Below are 17,959 nucleotides of genomic sequence, written 5' to 3'. Positions count from 1 at the left end.
CGACCTCGAGCATCTTTTCCAATACCGAATTTTCCAAACCCTTAGGGAGGGGGGCCAAACACCAAATCATCTTCGCCTTTGTTAGCCAGTCCTGGTCAAAAAGCAAACTCTCAGAAATAACTTCGTGACGAATAAAAGACAGTGTGTTTGGCCAGAGGGTTTCTTACTTGTCCGGCAGCGCGGTTACTGCTCAGGCCCACGTCATCGGTAATATCCGGACACTCTACTTGAGGTCCGAAGAATGACTTGTACATCTCCTCATGCATCAGGCCGAGGAAACTTTGAATGGCACGCGGTCCCTCTGGGTTGAACTCCCACAAGCGAAGGGGCCGGCGTCTGCAATGCTGGACTTGACGAACCAGCATAACTTGTATTACCACAGCCAAATTAAAATCTCCCTCGAAGAGATCTCGTATGCGGCTTTGTAGTATAGGCACGTCCTTGGCTGGACCCCAGCTCAGACCTCTGCTAATCCATGACATCAGTTGTGGTGGGGGGCCCGAGCTGAAAGCGGGGGCAGCCGCCCACTTGGCACTTCTGGGAGCCGTGACGTAAAACCACTCCCGTTGCCATAATTTGGACACCTTTGGAAAGGAACCTTTCGGCCATGGAGCTCCTGCCATCTTGCCTATTGATGAACCTCCACACACTGCATGTTGCCCCTCGATCATCTTTGACTTTACTTCAAAGGTCTTGAGCCACAAGCCGAAGTGAGGGGTAACGCGGAGGAAGGCCTCACACACGACAATAAATGTCGAGATGTGGAGAAAGGAGTCTGGAGCTAGATCTTGGAAATCTAGCCCGTAATAGAACATCAAACCCCTGACGAAAGGATCTAGAGTGAGGCCTAGACCTTGGAGGAAGTGGGAGACAAACACAACATTCTCATTGGGTTCGGGAGTAGGGACGATCTGCCCTTGAGCAGGCAGCCGATGCGAAACCTCGGCGATCAGGTATCTAGCATCCCTCAACTTTTTAATGTCCTCTTCCGTAATGGAGGAGAGCGTCCATCGGCCTTGAAGGCTGGATCCGGGCATGATTGAAGATCCGGAGCACCTAACCTGGGCTTTGGGTGTTAGAACTCAAGGCGGGGGAAGGGTTCGATTGAGCACGAGAGAGGAAAAGCGAAAACCTTGTCCCTTTATAAAGAGGGTGAATATCAAGCGTCCTCTCTGTAGACGTTTAGGACTTGCCTATAATCTAGGAGTCCTAGACATGGTTGGGTTACCCACGACCGCATTAATGAGAATCTCGTATTTGAGGGAACACGATCTCCGCTTCGACAAGACGTGTCAAGAAACCGCCTCGCGTTATGTGTGGAGCTGGTTAAAGGAAACGGTTCGAATAATCACTGGGCCATGACATAATGTCATGCTGCCAAAACAAGCCAGCAAATTAGATCTGCGAAAATATTATTCTCTTTGTGGTGGAATGTGGAACTTATTTTGTAGGGTCGGAAACTATCCTCGTATTCAAATTCTTCTGTGATGTATTCGGAGAAGGAACCCGCCTTGCAATGCCGAAGACAATACTGCGCGCCAGACTCATCGTCATTGAAGCCTGGTTCAGGGGCTACTGAGGGAGTCCTGGTTTAGGGGGTCTCCGGACAGCCGAACTATCTCCATTGGCCGGACTGTTAGACTATGAAGATACAAGATTGAAGACTTCATCTCGTGTCTGGATGGGACTCTACTTGGCGTGGAAGGAAAGCTAGGCAATACGTATATGGATATCTCCTCCTTTGTAACCGACCTTGTGTAACCATAACCCTCTCCGGTGTCTATATAAGCCGAAGGGTTTTTGTCCGTAGGACAACAACCATAACATACAATCATACCATAGGCTAGCTTCTAGGGTTTAGCCTCTCTGATCTCGTGGTAGATCTACTCTTGTACTACCCATATCATCAATATTAATCAAGCAGGACGTAGGGTTTTACCTCCATCAAGAGGGCCCGAACCTGGGTAAAACATCGTGTCCCCTGCCTCCTATTACCATCCAGCCTAGATGCACAGTTCGGGACCCCCTACCCGAGATCCGCCGGTTTTGATACCGACAGTCGTTGACCACATTGACCATGCCGTGCCGAGAGCACCACGGCGGTGGACGACGGCGAGGCATAGGAAGGGGACGACTCGGAGCCAGGGAGACGCGGTAGTGGATGCCCTGCGGAGAGGAGTACGAGCATTCACCGGTTTGGCTGCGGTGTGAGGCTGCCGTCACCGCAGAATAACAGGGGTGTGGGTGAGTAGAGGGATGCCCTGGCCAGTGGTGGGAGTAGTAGGGGGCGCTGAGGCCTGCGCGGCAGCACAACCGGCCACGGGAGGCGGGAGTAGGCGGTCCCGCTGGCGCTGCTTTGGCGGCTGGAGCAAGAAGATCAGAGATTGAAGAAACACGACGGCCATTGGATTGACATCCAACGGTTACGTCTGCTAGAATCGTTTGTTGACATATATAATAACTAAAAAAAATCTTGCATACATGTCAACTAAACAGGCCCACAAGTCAGACCACTCCCTCTTTTTTTAATAATTTATATATAGCTCATGGCAACTTCTTATGCAATTTATTGCAATCGTTTTTTTTGGTTGGCCAGGGCCAATTTCACATATTTCTGTGGGTTCCAAACTATTTTAATACCGAAATGTCCAGCCAGATTTAAAGTACTTTGAAGATATATTTAAATTAGGTTAATGCCCAGTGAAATAGGAATATGAAAATGTAATAAAATTCAGAAATTATAAAGTAATTGCCAATTTGTCATCTGTTTTTATATTTACAACCCATTTCATATTACTTTCAAGATTTGCAGGCGTCTTGAAAGAGTTGCAACCCATGAGGACGTAGAAAAATAAGTAGGCCTGGATTGGGTATTCTTCAGAAAAAATAAAATGGGCTCATTTTCATAAAGAAAGAATAGTTGGGCTGGTCACATGGTGAACATAAAATATAAGCCTGGGCTAGACGGGCCACAACCCAGTTCAAACCCTGCTCCGTCTCAACAATACCAAACAAAAAAAATACTGCTCGAGTAGCTACGTCCCAGGCGTCAGCCGATCTTGTGCTGTTCTCTTGTCTATTGACTATATACGCTCCTAATGTCGTGGGTCCCAGATGTCAGGAAAACACTAGGAGGAAGCATTTTTTTTCATATGCTGATGTGGTGGGCCCCTACTGTCATCCTCTCCACGTAATTCTGCCGATTCCTGTTGTTTGTTGACCATGTTGACAACGCGAGAGGGCGGCGCCGCAGCGAGCGCACCAAAGCGCGCGGAGGACGTTGGCGTTAATGATTTAGGAGACGGTGGGGCGGCGATGCGTGCACTAAGGCGCAACCAGCCATGGGAGGCGGAAGCAGGCGGACCCGCTGGCGCTGGTTTGGTTTTGGCGGCTAGAGGAAGACAGGACTGAAGAAACACGACAGAATGTAGTACTTAACAACCTTAACTGAAACCAGCAGGGGCACTTAACAACCAAAGCTGAAAGCAGTATGAGTACTTATACAGGTTCAACCGTACAAAGCACGCCTCGAACAGTGCTACTTTTCCGACAGTTAACCAAGGGTGAGGCCGCCAAGCCCCAGGACAAGGCCCAGGTGCCACCCCGCGCATCCACAACTTTCTGAAAACGGCTTCATCTCGCAACGTGGTCAATAAACATGATATTCGCTTTAGAGCCATGGAAAAGCATGAACATAATCTTCTGTCCTATTCTTCAAGATGGACGGGCCTTCATTATTTGAGACCACCCATGAATAAGTATCTTTTCACCTCCAAGGGGAATTGAGTAGGTCGACATAAACATCATGTTGTGACCAAGCGCAAGTCTGACCAGACCATGGTCAGGCATCTGTATAGGAACAATAGAACTCGGCAGTTCCTATTTCAAGAAGATCACAGCTATAAAACTGTGTATAAGCAATAGTTTATGAACAACATATATAACAGAAAACAACTCGTACAATAAGTTTCTCGACACAGTTGGACCTGTTCAACGAGTGCAGCAGTGGCACGCATATCCCACGTGGCCTTCCACCATTGAAACGCCCCCACAAGGACCTCAAGACGATCAATAAAGTGTAGGAACTTGTGGATGTTGATCCAGTCAACTTCAGTGCCAGTAGTAACAGCCGAGTTTTTACAGAGTAACAAACGAGCAGAATAATTTACTCTGAAAAAACCTACACGTGCCACCAATTATAAGAAAATATTAGTTAGAAGTAGCATCTTCGTGAGAGATTCGTTGCTACTTCTAAAGTTAAATTGTGATTAGTTAGACAGAATAGGTGGATTAAGAAGTAATTGAGGCAACAAGCAAGAACCATATACAAAACTAACATGGATGAACAATTGGAACGACGTCGGGGTGGAAGATCACAGTGAAGATGAGACCAGGTTCTGGTATTTCCATCAACATTCATGCGCCAACTTTCAGTCCGTAACACTCGAGAAAGTTTATCCAAGTTCGGCCATAAAAAAAGCAGCGATCTTCTTGGTTCATGAACCCAACTCGGAACTTATATCCATGGCTTGTCTTCACTATGACCATTAAACTAGTGTATTCAGTTATGGCAAGGCCGAGCATCTTGAGTACATGTGTTCTGGCAGAGCAAATAATACACTGCAGGAAAAATAATATGAGAACACAGCACGTTCAAGAAAAACCCCACCCTCCCGGATAGAAAAGAGGATTCTAGGAACATACTGTGCGCATTTCAAAATGCTGTGTTAGGATGAGAAGGAACAAGTGTGGCGTCTCGCTGAGGGCGCAGAAACCTGTAGGGTACTCGCACTTTGGGCACTGCAAATGAAACACACTAGATTCAGTAGGAAGAAAAATGCATCAACGGCGGCGACTGCCATCCTAGGATTACCTGCGACCAAGGGACTTGGGTTTATCGGGGATGGATGAAGAATTCGTACCTGCTTCTCCATCGGAAAACCCTATGCAATCGCCGAGAGGGGGTTTTCTCTGAACAAGCAGACGAGGGAGAAAGGGATTCAGGCCCAGTGAAATATTGCCGCTTCGTCCGTCCAGCTTATTGCTAAAGCTGGAAAGAGGGGGTTGTGATTTGACGACTCATTGGGCATTACTGCGGCGTTACGACCGGGGTGTGTCTACCATGAAGTTGTGCACTCTAATTTGTGCATATGGCACGTGGACCCCGTTGCCGGTTGCCCCACATATCAGCGAAAGGAAGTAGAAAGACAGGAGTAACTAGTTACACATAAATATATTTTTTGACAGAGAGATACTCCCTCTGTAAAGAAATATACAAATCTTTTATATCACAGGCTCACCTTGCCGAGAAAAATACTCCCTCTGCAACGCACGGGCATTATGGGGGTTCAGCTGAGAATATAATACTCAGATGTTTTTTTTGAGGGACAAAAGCTGCTTTATTGAAGATTAACAGTCATAGGTATACAAATAATTTCGGGGGTTCCTGGGAGCCAAAGATGGCGTCCACAGGGCAAACAAGTAGCAGCTTTTGCGAGCACATGCGCTTCAACATTACACTCGCGTTTTTCATGTATGATCTACTTGGTTTGGAACATATTCTTCTTCATCTTGATCTCGTCCATAATAACTTTTCTGGGCCCCAAGTATGCCTCTCCGATATGCTTGACTGTTGCTGAACAATCGGTGCTAATATGAACTTGTTGCAGGTTTAAGTCAAGAGCCAGAGATAGCCCCTTGCAACATGCCATTGCCTCTAGGATCTCTAGACCAGTAACACTTTCGCACACCAGTGCCGATGCTCCAAGGAAGAAGCCTGTATGATCCCGGCTCACAACTGCCAGGGCTCTCCTTTCACCATTGCGAGATAACGCAGCATCAACATTCATCTTCGCCCAATCCACAGCAGGAGGAGTACGCCACTTCTGCACTGAGCTAGTGCTTCTCGAAACCAGGTTCTGGACTTTGGGCCGCAGGCCAACCCTGCATGTTTGGGGGCCCATGTGTTCTACCTCAGCGCTTTTCATATTGCAAGCGATCGGTACGGCGCTGGTTTTAGATGTTGTCGCAAGGCGAATACACAAAATTGAATAAAACACGACAGCTGTTGGAATGAAATCGAACGACAGTTCCTAACAAGCAATCAGAGTTGCAATTCTATCAACGATATACCATGTGATAAATAATACTATCGTACTACTTATACACACAGGACACTTGTTTCACTATGCCAGATTATTACATCAAAATCTCTCGGAGGATAGTTTAGTTAGGTAGTTGCGTGCTGCTACTGTTGAATTTCAAAGTTGATTTGGACCAGCTCTCCTTGCCGAGAAAGTTCGATTTTGACATCATCTCCTACCACAAGATATGATTTAGACTTGAACCTTGACCATCCTTTAGCATCAATCATCATGCGACCATCCTTTGTACTTACGATATATTGAGCAGGTTCATTCACACCAAGGTTGCGCATGGTAAGAGAAACTTGGCCGCGATCGCCCGGATTGTTGAATGACTCCCTCGTTGCTCTAGGAATTCTCTGTTTGCAAACAAGAATACATACCCAAACAGTTGGATCAACATAGTGAATCATGTGAAACAACATGGAAAGAAAAAAGAATGAAGCACTTGGGCGGCCAATGCTTACCAAGAAGGTGGACATGTCGGTTTTTGTAAGGACTTTGGTATATGAAGTGCGAACTGCAGCCCAGTCTGTTGCAGGTGCAACTACACGGGCCGGAGCATATGCAAGTGCAAGTGTTGGTGCAGGTGCCGAAGCCGTTGCTACTGCCGGAGATGGTACTCCTTGTAGAGCTGGTGCCGGTGTCGGAGCAGGTGCCGGTGTCGATGCCTGATCCTTCGGTAGATCAGACTGATCCGCTGACGCAGTCGGTGCCCAATCCTGAGCTGGATTAGACTGAGCTGCTACCGTTGTTAGTGCTAGAGCAACTGTCGGTGCTCGATCTGTGCGAGACAGCGGCGATCGTGTCTGGTCTGCTATGATCAGCTTTCTAACTTGACTAGGATCCGTGACAGTGATCCAGTCTTTTTCTTCATTTCTTTTAAGCGCGAGAAGGACTAATTGTGGCGTTTTTGTTAAACCAAATTGCAGTTCATCATAGGGATTCAGCTTGTACTCAGACAACAGACTAATCCAATTTATTCCACTAATATAAGTGATGGACAGTGCCTTCGTTACTGACACGACATAAGAAGTGAAACCTGCAAAAATAGCCATCCTAGAGCAAACCAAACGGTTTATTCTGTGATGAATGTCACATGGCAAAACATGCAGTGTAAAATTGCAGGAAAAGAAAGAAAACATGACATTAAATCAATAAGATTTAGACAGTAAATCAATAAGATTTACTTGATGTGACACGAGTGAATCCTTACCAGGAAATCACTATGTTGAAGTACTAAACAAAAGATTGATCGTTCAACTACGCGTGGCATGCAGGGGCCCTGCCTACTCCCACAAGCAGGACAGTCCAAAGGCCGTGACAAATCGTATGGACCGAACATCCATGTGGCTGGAAATCCTAGTGGGTGCGATAAACCCTGCAATGCATACATATATTGGAGTGTAACCATAATTGATAGACCGTCCTCATTAAAAATATGACATGGATACTTCAAAATATACAGAATGAATTGAGTGGACAGACATTAACATAGACCGTTCTCAGGACTGACCACACACCAAAAGCGGCAGTACTAATAAATAATACAGGGTTCACAAACACAAATCAAGTACTGAACAATAGTACTTACTACAGACAAGCAAAGTTGCACTAACTAAACTCTGCAGACTATTTTTGCCACCGACCTACGGGATGAACCCCACATAACTGACTAGGCCATGGACTTCGTGTGAGATGTCTACATGCACCATCACCATCTTGTCAACCTTGGAGAACCTAACAGAGTGGTCTTTCCACTCATAAACATGATGATGAAGACATGCCACATCAGATTTGTTGGGAAGCTTTACAAGAACCACACCCTTCGTAATCGAAGGCACAACCAGGAAATTGGTGTGGTCATGTACAACCTCGAGAACACGCCTGACAACAATTCTACAGGAAAACACTAGTTCAGGACACGTGGCGACAAGGACACAACAGCTGGATAGTTCAGCAGTAGAACTCATCATCAGGTCTTCCAGTTCACACGGCATGACTTTGAGAACTTCATCTCCACCGCGGACCTGGTTCTAATTCAAACAGAAACCATATTTTATTACTACCTCCGTTTAGAAATATAAGATGATTTTCGATATTATACTCCATATATGACTACATATACGCACAGAAATGAGTGAACAAAGACACTAGAACATGTCTTCAAAGGCATGAGAGCTGAGGGATTACATGCAATATCCATAGCACAAGTTACTGAGGCAAATATACCCTCTTAAAAGGTAGCATTGATGTTCATAAAGTACTAGTTAAAGTAATCTATAAGAAATCAGTGTCAACCTCTCGCATGTTTTGGTCAAAAGAGGAATTTAGAACCGTCATTTGGCACACAAAAATCACATGCAAGATCACCCAGAAAGTTGTACTACTAGTACTAGTACTGCGTGTTAGATGAAAAACACGATCAAGATCGAGAAAAAGATCGTCAAGAAGAGATATTACCTGGACTTTCTTAATGAGGGATCCCGGAGAGCGGGGCTTGGACAGGGCGATGGCTTTGAGCTTGTCTGCGGTAGTCTCGGCAGGGTGCTTGCGCTTCTTCATACCATGAGCCTCGACAGTTTTGGCCGGAGCCATAGACATCACTTCGGCCAGTGCTCCAGCGTCCATCAAGAAACTGTCAAATAGAAATAAAAGAAAAGAAACCATAATCACAAACCCAAAAGAAGAAAAGAGAGGGAGTTATAGGATCAGTCTCGGGGTTGCAAGACCGGGCCTTGGCCAGAATCAACACCATTGATGCGCTCACCTTTCCTTCTTTGGGAGGGAAGAACAATGGTAGAAGTAGGTCGGGGTTTTCTTGAAGAAATGAGGAAAAAGATGAGGCAGAAGCGAGGGTTGGGTAGAGACGAAGCTGAGAGAGAAGAGTGAAATGATGGTGGCTTCGTCCGTCCAACTTACTGCTGGAAAGGAGGGGGTTTTGTGATTTGACGGCTCATTGGGCATTACTGCGGTGCTTCGATCGGGGTAGTCTACCATCACTCTACTACAGAGTAATTTAGTGCATGGCTGGTGGACCCCGATGCTGGCTGTCCCACACGTCGGCGAAAGTGAGTAATTTAGTGCATGGATGGAGGAGGATCCGCACGGTAGAGCGTGTCCACTGTTTTTCAGAAGAAAAAAATGATTACAACAAGCGTTTCCACTCTTACGACAAAGGAGTGCGAAACACGGCAGCCACTTGAACATACACAGTGCTCCTACTACTAGGCATGTGAAGTGGTTCATACGTCAGTACTACACAATCTTGTTGCTAGTGTAGTAAGATATGACGATAACAAATGATGTTGTGCGCATGTCAACTACTATATGTAACATGGTACCGCTTTTTCGACTGTCCCGTCGAGAATGGACGGTGAGATCAATGTTAACAGAACTAGGTCCACAGCGCACGGAGAGTACGGTGCTACAAAACTCCACGAAACATGAACCACATGAAGCACGAATAGTGTTAGGCAAGGTGTATGAAGGGTGCACGGGATGGGAGCAAAAGTTCCCTTCTCGACCCACTTTTGGGTGTTTGGCAGAGTGCATGAAGGGTGCATGAGTCCACACTAGTAGGTTGACAAAAATACACGAAGAGGAAACAACTATATTGAGATGAGAATGCAACCAAACACACCCACACTCTTTGTGCTACAGTGACCGATCTGCACCGTCTGAGTTTGATCCAACGGTCATGTTGCGCCAAGACATGGACATGCCCATGCAGAGGGTTTAGCCCGACGGCCGACATTGTCGCGCTGGCACGATAGTAGGCATCGCGCAGCCGCAACACGTGCGTGGCAACTTGGTTCACCAAGTGGCTGAGGTGATCCTGGACCTCGTAACGATCGGCCCGCTCGCGCTCCAGACGGCTCCCCTGACGGCCTATCGTATCTCCCGCTTTCTGCAGCAACGCCGCCGACGCCTCGAGCATCTTTGTGGTGGATGCCTGCCGCTTTTGAAGCTCCGTGAACTCCCGCACATAACGGAGGAGCATGGCACTCCTCTCCTTGAGCTCATGGAGCTCCACATCCTTGGCCCTGAGCTCCGCATCCTTGGCATGGAGCTCCTGTGTCAGGAGCCTCACCTCAGACTCCGTGATCTGCTGCGCCACCATGGCATCAGGTAGAAGCAATGGGGAGAGGAAGCAAAGGGGGCAAAATGGCTGAAAGGCAATGCAATCTACGGGAAGGTGGAGGGAGCGGGGAATCTTTTGGTTTTCACCACGGTAAAACACCAGTCGACGACTTCTCACATCAGGGAGCAGTGGGTACAGGCGGAGTCATCGTGACTAATTGCTGCCGCGCCTGCTCCCGTCAATCAAAAAATTAAAAATCTTGCCGCGCCTGCTCCCGTCAATCAAAAAATTAAAAATCCTGCCGCACCCAAACACCAGAGCAACGCCGTGGTGGATATTTAAATTTACCTGCCGGCAAGTAGATAAAAAAGGGGTGAAAAACAAATGTGGCGGCGGCCTAGCTAATCGGTCGAACTAGCCCAACTAGCTAGCCATCGTGCTTCACTGATGTACTCAGGGGGAAAGGTGGTCTTTCGTGATTTGACGACTCATTTACTTGCTTCGGCGCTATGACCGAGGAGGACCCAGAAAATGCGCGGTAGGGCGTCCCACATTAGGAAGAATATATGCGTGCACCACCCGGGAGGACCCCGAAACTGCGCGGTAGGGTGTGCCACGTCTCGGCACGGAGGAAAAATGTGCGTGTAAAAATATACTGTATCAGACGTAGTAGAGTACCTATGGTTCGACCTCGGGACCCAGCCAGTCCATTGAAAACACCCCACTAGCCACACGGCTTCATCATGCAAATGTGGCACGGAGGATAGATGTGGTTAGCTCCGTCTCGACCAGCCACAACGTCTCTTGTTCTAGGCGATTCTTCTATTTTCCATGTTTTTTAGTTGTAATAACACCACGGCAAGCTAGCGCCGCTCTTCGTGTGTGCCCATGCAAAGGTTAGACGATGGACAGAAGAGAGATTGAGATTGTAGACCTGGGACCCACCAGTAAGTGAGATAACGGTCATGCATGTGTTGACGAGGCACTCCCTCTACTCTACTCAACACTTATTGTATAAAATCAGGTTATGGGACAAAGCCAACAACCGTTCATTTTTTCAGGCTATCGACTTACGCTTTGTAGTCCAGGTTGCCAGTTCGAATCTCGTCTTTCAGATTTGTTAGTTTTAGGTCCAAATTTGATTAATGACAAGTGGGACCCCCGTGTGTTGTTCCGATATTTCAGTGTAGGATGGTTTTTTTGAACAAACACTTTGCGCGGTTAGACAAGTAACGACACGAGTTACACTTTTTTGCAAGTTTACGAACAAAAATGACAGCGACATAGAATATAACATCCACCCCGCAGCTTAGATACTATGGTGATACGAGTTTCTACACCGTTGGAAGTGAGATCCAATGGCTTGGGAGTAGTCTTTGTAATTATGCGCAATTTCCTAACTCTCCAAAGGTTTTTTTTGCAAATAAAACATTTAGGCCTCGTGTGTGCCGCTGCATCTTCAATCCAATGGCTCCCCGGTGCTCATATTAGGTGCTCCCCGTAGTTTAATTACCCGCTGCGGTGATTGGAGTAGTTGTGGGCCGAATGCTATGAAAATATAATCTAAACCGACCGGAATAAATGCCTACACAAATTAATCCAAGGCTGGAGTGCTCCTCGCAATGTAAATAGCTCCGGCTTCGCGAGGGATGGAGAGGTAGTAGCTTCAGTGCGTGGAAGATACGGTGTGAGAAAGCGAGGTCGATCGAGAGACATATAGATAGAGAGACAAAGTGAGTGTGGTCTGACATTCATTGAACAAATATATATGCTCTGGAGAGATATTGTCCGATTGAGCTTTTTGGCAAGCCTGAGGGCTATAAGATAGAGTTTGAGAGATGATCCAGTCACAAACATGTAGATATATTGTGTGCGTGAGAGGAAGCAAGGTCAACCGATCACATAGGGTCGCCGTGCGATCGAAAGAGTGAGACGGGTTGGAGAGAGTGACCTAGATAGACGATGTGCGTGAGAGAGTATACAATGTGAATAGGTCGAATTGGGCTCAACATGGTGATATATCGTTTTTGTCCGAGAAAGAGCAAGGTCAATCGAGACATACGGAGAGAGAGAGAGAGAGAGAGAGAGAGAGATTGAGTGAGCGTGGCCCACCATGAGGTCGAAAGAGTGGTAGCTATCACATCCCTAGTTTTGGTATGACCTAGGCTAGCCCTTCATTTGTGTATCATGTTTAAATTCCATTTAAATTTGAAATGGGGATTTGTGAAACCCTCAGAATTCATTTTTGGAAATGACCCAGATAAAAATTGCTCCAAAAGGGTCCAAGAAAATGCTCATGCTGCTCTCTGAAAATATTGGACAGAGATAAAAATCAAATCAATATTTTTAAGAGCTAATAAGTATTTATTTTGGGCATTTGGAATTAATCCAGTAATTATTTGCATTGGATATATATTTGCTATATATAATATATGTCCAAAATTTCTGAATTTTGGTGAGGGGCTTTGGATTAATTCCTTAGGTCCCTGCAAAATTTGACAGAATTAAATAAAATGGATTAGTATTATTACTAAGTCCAAACAAATTGCAGAAATTAGAAAACATTAATAAATAGAAACCAGAGAGAGGGAGATACTTACCTGGCACCTCTGGCCGGCCCGTTCCTGTTCTGGCCCAGCCCACCAGGGGCAGAGCCGTCTTCCTCCTCTTGCCAGTAGACAGAGGGGAAGCGGTGCCCGACGCCGTGCACGCTGACACGCAGCTTCCTGCTTGGCTCCTTCTCCTCACGCCAGACGTTGCCATGCACCCCCCGACCCACCTCGTCCACTCCCCTCCCCTCTGGTCACCCCTCTCCTCCTCTACTCTCTTCCCCGCTGCTGCCCGAGCGCCACCATCGCCACCGATGCCCTTCGACGCGCCCACCGTAGTCCCCTCGCCCCTCCATTGTGCCCAAAAGCTCCGCCACCTCGTCCGCTACCTCTCCGCCAAGCCGTGCATCATCGGAAGCCCCGTGGATCCGTCGCTGTCGCCTTCTTCCTCCTCGGTCGCCGGAAGCCACACACGCCGATTTGCTGCCGTCTTCGCCTCCCCGAGCTCGCTAAGACCATCTCCGACCCCGCTGTGAGCTCCGCCATCTTCTCCCCTGCTCCCCGCGCTTGTACGCATCCTCTAGCCGCCTCCTCTACCGGAGCCGAGCCGCTCCGCCGCACGAGCTCGACGCTGGCGTCACTCCAGTGACCTTTTGGTCAACACTAGTGCCTAACGCACTCCCCGCACTGCCACGAGTCTGACGCGCCTAACCGCGGCTCCTGCCATGATCTGCACCGTCGACTCGTTCGATGCCCGACTCCGGCCGCCGCCGCGAGCTCTGCTCCGGCGAGCTCCGCCGTTCCCGCGGCCTCCCTTGAGCGCGGCTAAATGCGCCCATGCACGGGCTACCCGCTGGTGGCCTCCGTGTGCCAAACCATGGACTCCCGCTCGTTCCGGCGAACTTCCACCGTGGCTCGAGGTCGTCGCCGGCGAAACTCCGGCGGCTGACGTGGCGCGTGATTAGCTGCTAACCCTACCACTTAATCCACCCCCTAAGCCACTGACTATGGTCCCCAGGGCTCGGTCAAACCCTGGTCAGCTGGGTTTGACTCGGGTTTAGTCCCGGTGTCACTGACGTGTGGCCCCCACACGTCAGGTTTGACCTGGTCAGCCCTGCTGATGCAGTTAACATTTCTGGATTTAAAATAACCCAGAAAATTCCAGAAATTAGTATAAACTTCAAAAATTCATAGAAATTCAATTGTAGCTCAGATTTAAATAATTTATATATGAAAAATTATCAGAAAAATTCAATCTATCCATCTGTACCAGTTTCATGCATGTTAAACCAACTTATACCTACTGTATAAGTGAACCACTAAAATGGCTTATATAAGGAGCTTATTTTGGAGATGCATTTGAATCTTTGGTTCAAATGGATTTCATCCAAATAAAAGCTAGTTGCATTAGCTCAATCAACATCACATAATCATGCCATGATCATGCATCATATTGTTGCATATGCTTGTGTTTGATTATCGACACCATTCCTTCTCGATAGGTCCTGCTCCGGAGACCGATCCAGAGTACCTGTTAGAGGAGCAGTGCCCCCCTGTTGATCTACCAGGCAAGCAAACCCCCTTGTTCATTCTGATACAATCCTACTCTCTCGCTCCTGCTCTCATTTATTGCATTAGGACAACAATGATTCAACTGCTACTTTATGCTGCGGTAGTTGAACCAATTCCTCTACATGACCTGTCATTGCCACAGTAAATAGTTAAAACCCACTAGCATGTGTAGGAGTTGATTGAGCCATGTTGTGTTCTTGCCATGCCATGCCTACTATTTCTTAGAGTTGTGTCAGGTCTGATTCATCGGGAATGAATTGGATTGGTAAGATATGTTCTGGTGCTGAGAGTTAAGCGTGTGAACACGATTTGGTAAAGGTAGCGGTGAGAGGCCATGTACGAGTACATGGTGGGTTGTCTCACTGGAACCGTCCTTAAGAACTGAGTTCTGTGTAAGTTATCCAATGACTAGTTGCTACCACACATTGGGCTCCGGGCGCTCCAAGCTCTCTCGACTCATTAGCCAACTTGATCTCTGTCCAGGAGTTGCAAATAGTTTCTGGTGTTTGTAGGTAGTGTTAGTAGTCTACCAAGTGGCACCCGGCCAGGTGGGCTTGGGACAGACTAGGCACAGTGGCACGGTGTACCAAGTGGCACCCGGATGGTGGGCTTGGGAACCCTGCTCACATCGTTTGGGGCCGTGAGCGACACCCCGGCCGGATCTCCTTGCGGATGGAACACGAATAGGCAATAAACCTGGATGAGAGACTTGCGTGGTTAGTCAGGTCGTGGCCGACACCCTCGCTGGGCTTCCGCTTGAAGGTTGCCGAGTACTCGTCATGTAAACGGCGATAAGTGGTGAGAGCATGTGTGAAGAAGTACACCCCTGCAGGGTTATCATGATCTATTCGAATAGCCGTGTCCTCGGTTATGGACTTCTTGGATGCTTACATGGTACATAGACAACCTAAAGTGGATACTCTAAAATTCTCAAGACAAGTGTGAGTGCTATGGATGGCTCTCTCATAGGAAGACGAGGATGAATCCATAGTAGTGTATTGATGTGGTGATTAGTGGACTCGTGTGCGCTGCCTCATCTCAAAGAAGTTTCTCGTTGTCGTAGAACAGGATAACCACTGAGTCAAAGCTGGCTTGCTGCAACTAAACCCCACAATACCTTCCTGATACAAATGCATGTATGATAGGATCTGATGTAAGTCTTGCTGAGTACCTTTGTACTCAAGTTTGCTTTATTTATGTTTTGCAGGTGAGACATCAGTCTCACTAGTAGTACCGCTTGGACTTCGACGAGTAGCTTGTTACCTCGGCTACGATCTTGTACCCTTGGGAGGGACTTGTAGATAGTCAGGCCTCTTAGCCTTTTTCTTTTGTAGTTGTCTGTACTCAGACATGTAATGCTTCTGCCTGTTGCTTGTATGCTCTGAATGATGGGTCATGTGACCCCTGTTTGTATTAATGCTATGTGGCTCTTCTGGGCCTTTAGCTATATGAGTTGCGTTATGTTGTGATGCCATGTTGTACAACACATACTTGCATGTTATGTGTACGTGTGATGTGTATTGCTATGTGTGGGATCCTACAATGTAGTTGTTTATCCTTGGCAGCCTCTCTTATGGGGAAATGTAGCCTAGTGCTTCCCTGAGCCATAGTAGGCCGCTACAGCCCGGTTCACCGGAGTCCTGCTAGCCCATCAGTACTGCTCGGGACACTCGACTGGCCGGCATGTGTTTCACTTCGTTCCTATGTCTGTCCCTTTGGGGAAATGTCACATGGTGACATCCGGAGTCCTGCCTAGCCTGCTACAGCCCGGGATCCCCGGAGTCTTGTTAGCCCAGTGCTACAGCCCGGATTCACACGCTGCTGACCGACATGCTCGATGTGAATCATGTATGCTTGTCCCCATAGGTTAGTGCCGCTTTGGGTTCATGACTAGCCATGTCGGCCCGGGTTCTTTCTCATATGGATGCTAGCGACACAATCATATACGTGAGCCAAAAGGCGCAAATGGTCCCGGGCCAGGGTAAGGCAACACCCATGGGAATACCGTGCGTGAGGCCGCAAAGTGATATGAGGTGTTACCGGCTAGATCGATGTGACTTGTTATCGGGGTCCCGACAGTGGCGGCTTGGATGGACTGACCTAGATAGACAATCTGCGTGAGAGAGTATATAGTGTGTCGATCGAGGCCCGAACAGGGAGATATATCATTAGTGTGTGAAAGAAAACGAGCTTAAACGAGACTCAGATAAAGAGAGCGAGATTGAGCGAGTGTGGCCCGCCGTGTGGAAGAAAGAGTGAGACAGTCTCGAGGGAGTGACCTAGATATACAACGTGCGTGTGTGCGCATGCACGAGAGGTTGGGGGGCTAGATAAGCAATGCATGTATTTAGCGCGAGAGGGAGAGGGGGAGAGAGAGAGGTCGGCATGGGGTGCAATGGCGGGCGTGTGAGGTAAATACATTTGGTAACAGAGTGGAAAAAGGGGTTGTGTAGTAGAGAGACTAAGAGATCGAAACGTGGAGAGAAAGAATGAACGTGTGTTGGAAACCGATAGCTTCCTAAGGTGGTTAGGAGAGGAAGATTGACCGATACAGGAAGTATGTAGGGTTTGTGCGGGGCGGGGCAGGGGGGGCTAAAAACAACATTTGAATGTACATAGTACGAGACTTAATATCGATGTTTCAATTCGGTGTACATTGTAAGATTTGAACCAAGGACCAGGCATACGGGTAATTATTTCGAATTCATGCCATACTAAGTTTCGGAAAGTTGACATTGACTCAGTTTGTTGTGCTATTTTGTAGGTCATATGTTTGAATCCATCCAAAAGTTTTCTCACTACCATGGTGTTCATCATATACATATGAATTTGTATTAAAAAATTAGCGTGGATACAGTGAAATGTGAAATCCACGTTAGAATTGGAGATTGCTACGTGACACACACTCTAATTCAAATAACTAACTACGTGACACACACTCTAATTCAAATAACTAATTATGTGACACACACTCTAATCCTTGTTAGCGTGGGTACCGTTTTGATTTTTTTCAAATAACTCCTCATTAATTAATTTATAGTACTCCCTCTGTTCACTTTTATAAGACCTTGAAGACATTTGAGACAATGTGCAAAACAGTTCATTTTAAGTTGTCTGAAACAACTTACAAAAGTGAACGGATGGAGTATCTCGTTTCGAATGACTAATTATTGCAAGGAAAACACGGGCATGGCAATACATACAGAATCGTTTGCAAATGAAAGAAGATTCGTTTGCATTCTCAAATGTAGGCAAACCAGGGTCGTGTCGGGGTGGTCGCTGCTTCGGTGCCTTAAAGGCAACTGCCTTTGGGTCACTGACATGTGGGCCAGCCACCTGTTGGGCCCATATGTCATGGACACAAAGGCAGGTTCCTTAAGGCACCAAAGCATAGTCCTGTCAGGGTGGTCGCGTGTGTCGAACGGATGCGTAGCACCCAGCCACCCATCCCCCCTCCCCCCCAAAAAAGGACGATGACAATATAAGTTCGCGCTTCCACGTTTCGGATTGAAATATCTGGCGGCCCCAATTCCAGCCCTGAAAAATCTCTGTTCTCCACCGTCCCCTTCCGCGCCCAGATTGCTCAAATCCCTAATTCGCCACCAACCCTC

The sequence above is a fragment of the Triticum dicoccoides genome, chromosome 4A (assembly GCF_002162155.2).
Source record: "Triticum dicoccoides isolate Atlit2015 ecotype Zavitan chromosome 4A, WEW_v2.0, whole genome shotgun sequence".
NCBI lineage: Eukaryota > Viridiplantae > Streptophyta > Magnoliopsida > Poales > Poaceae > Triticum > Triticum dicoccoides.
The sequence above is the reverse complement of the archived record's forward strand: the minus strand, read 5'-3'. Positions refer to the sequence as shown.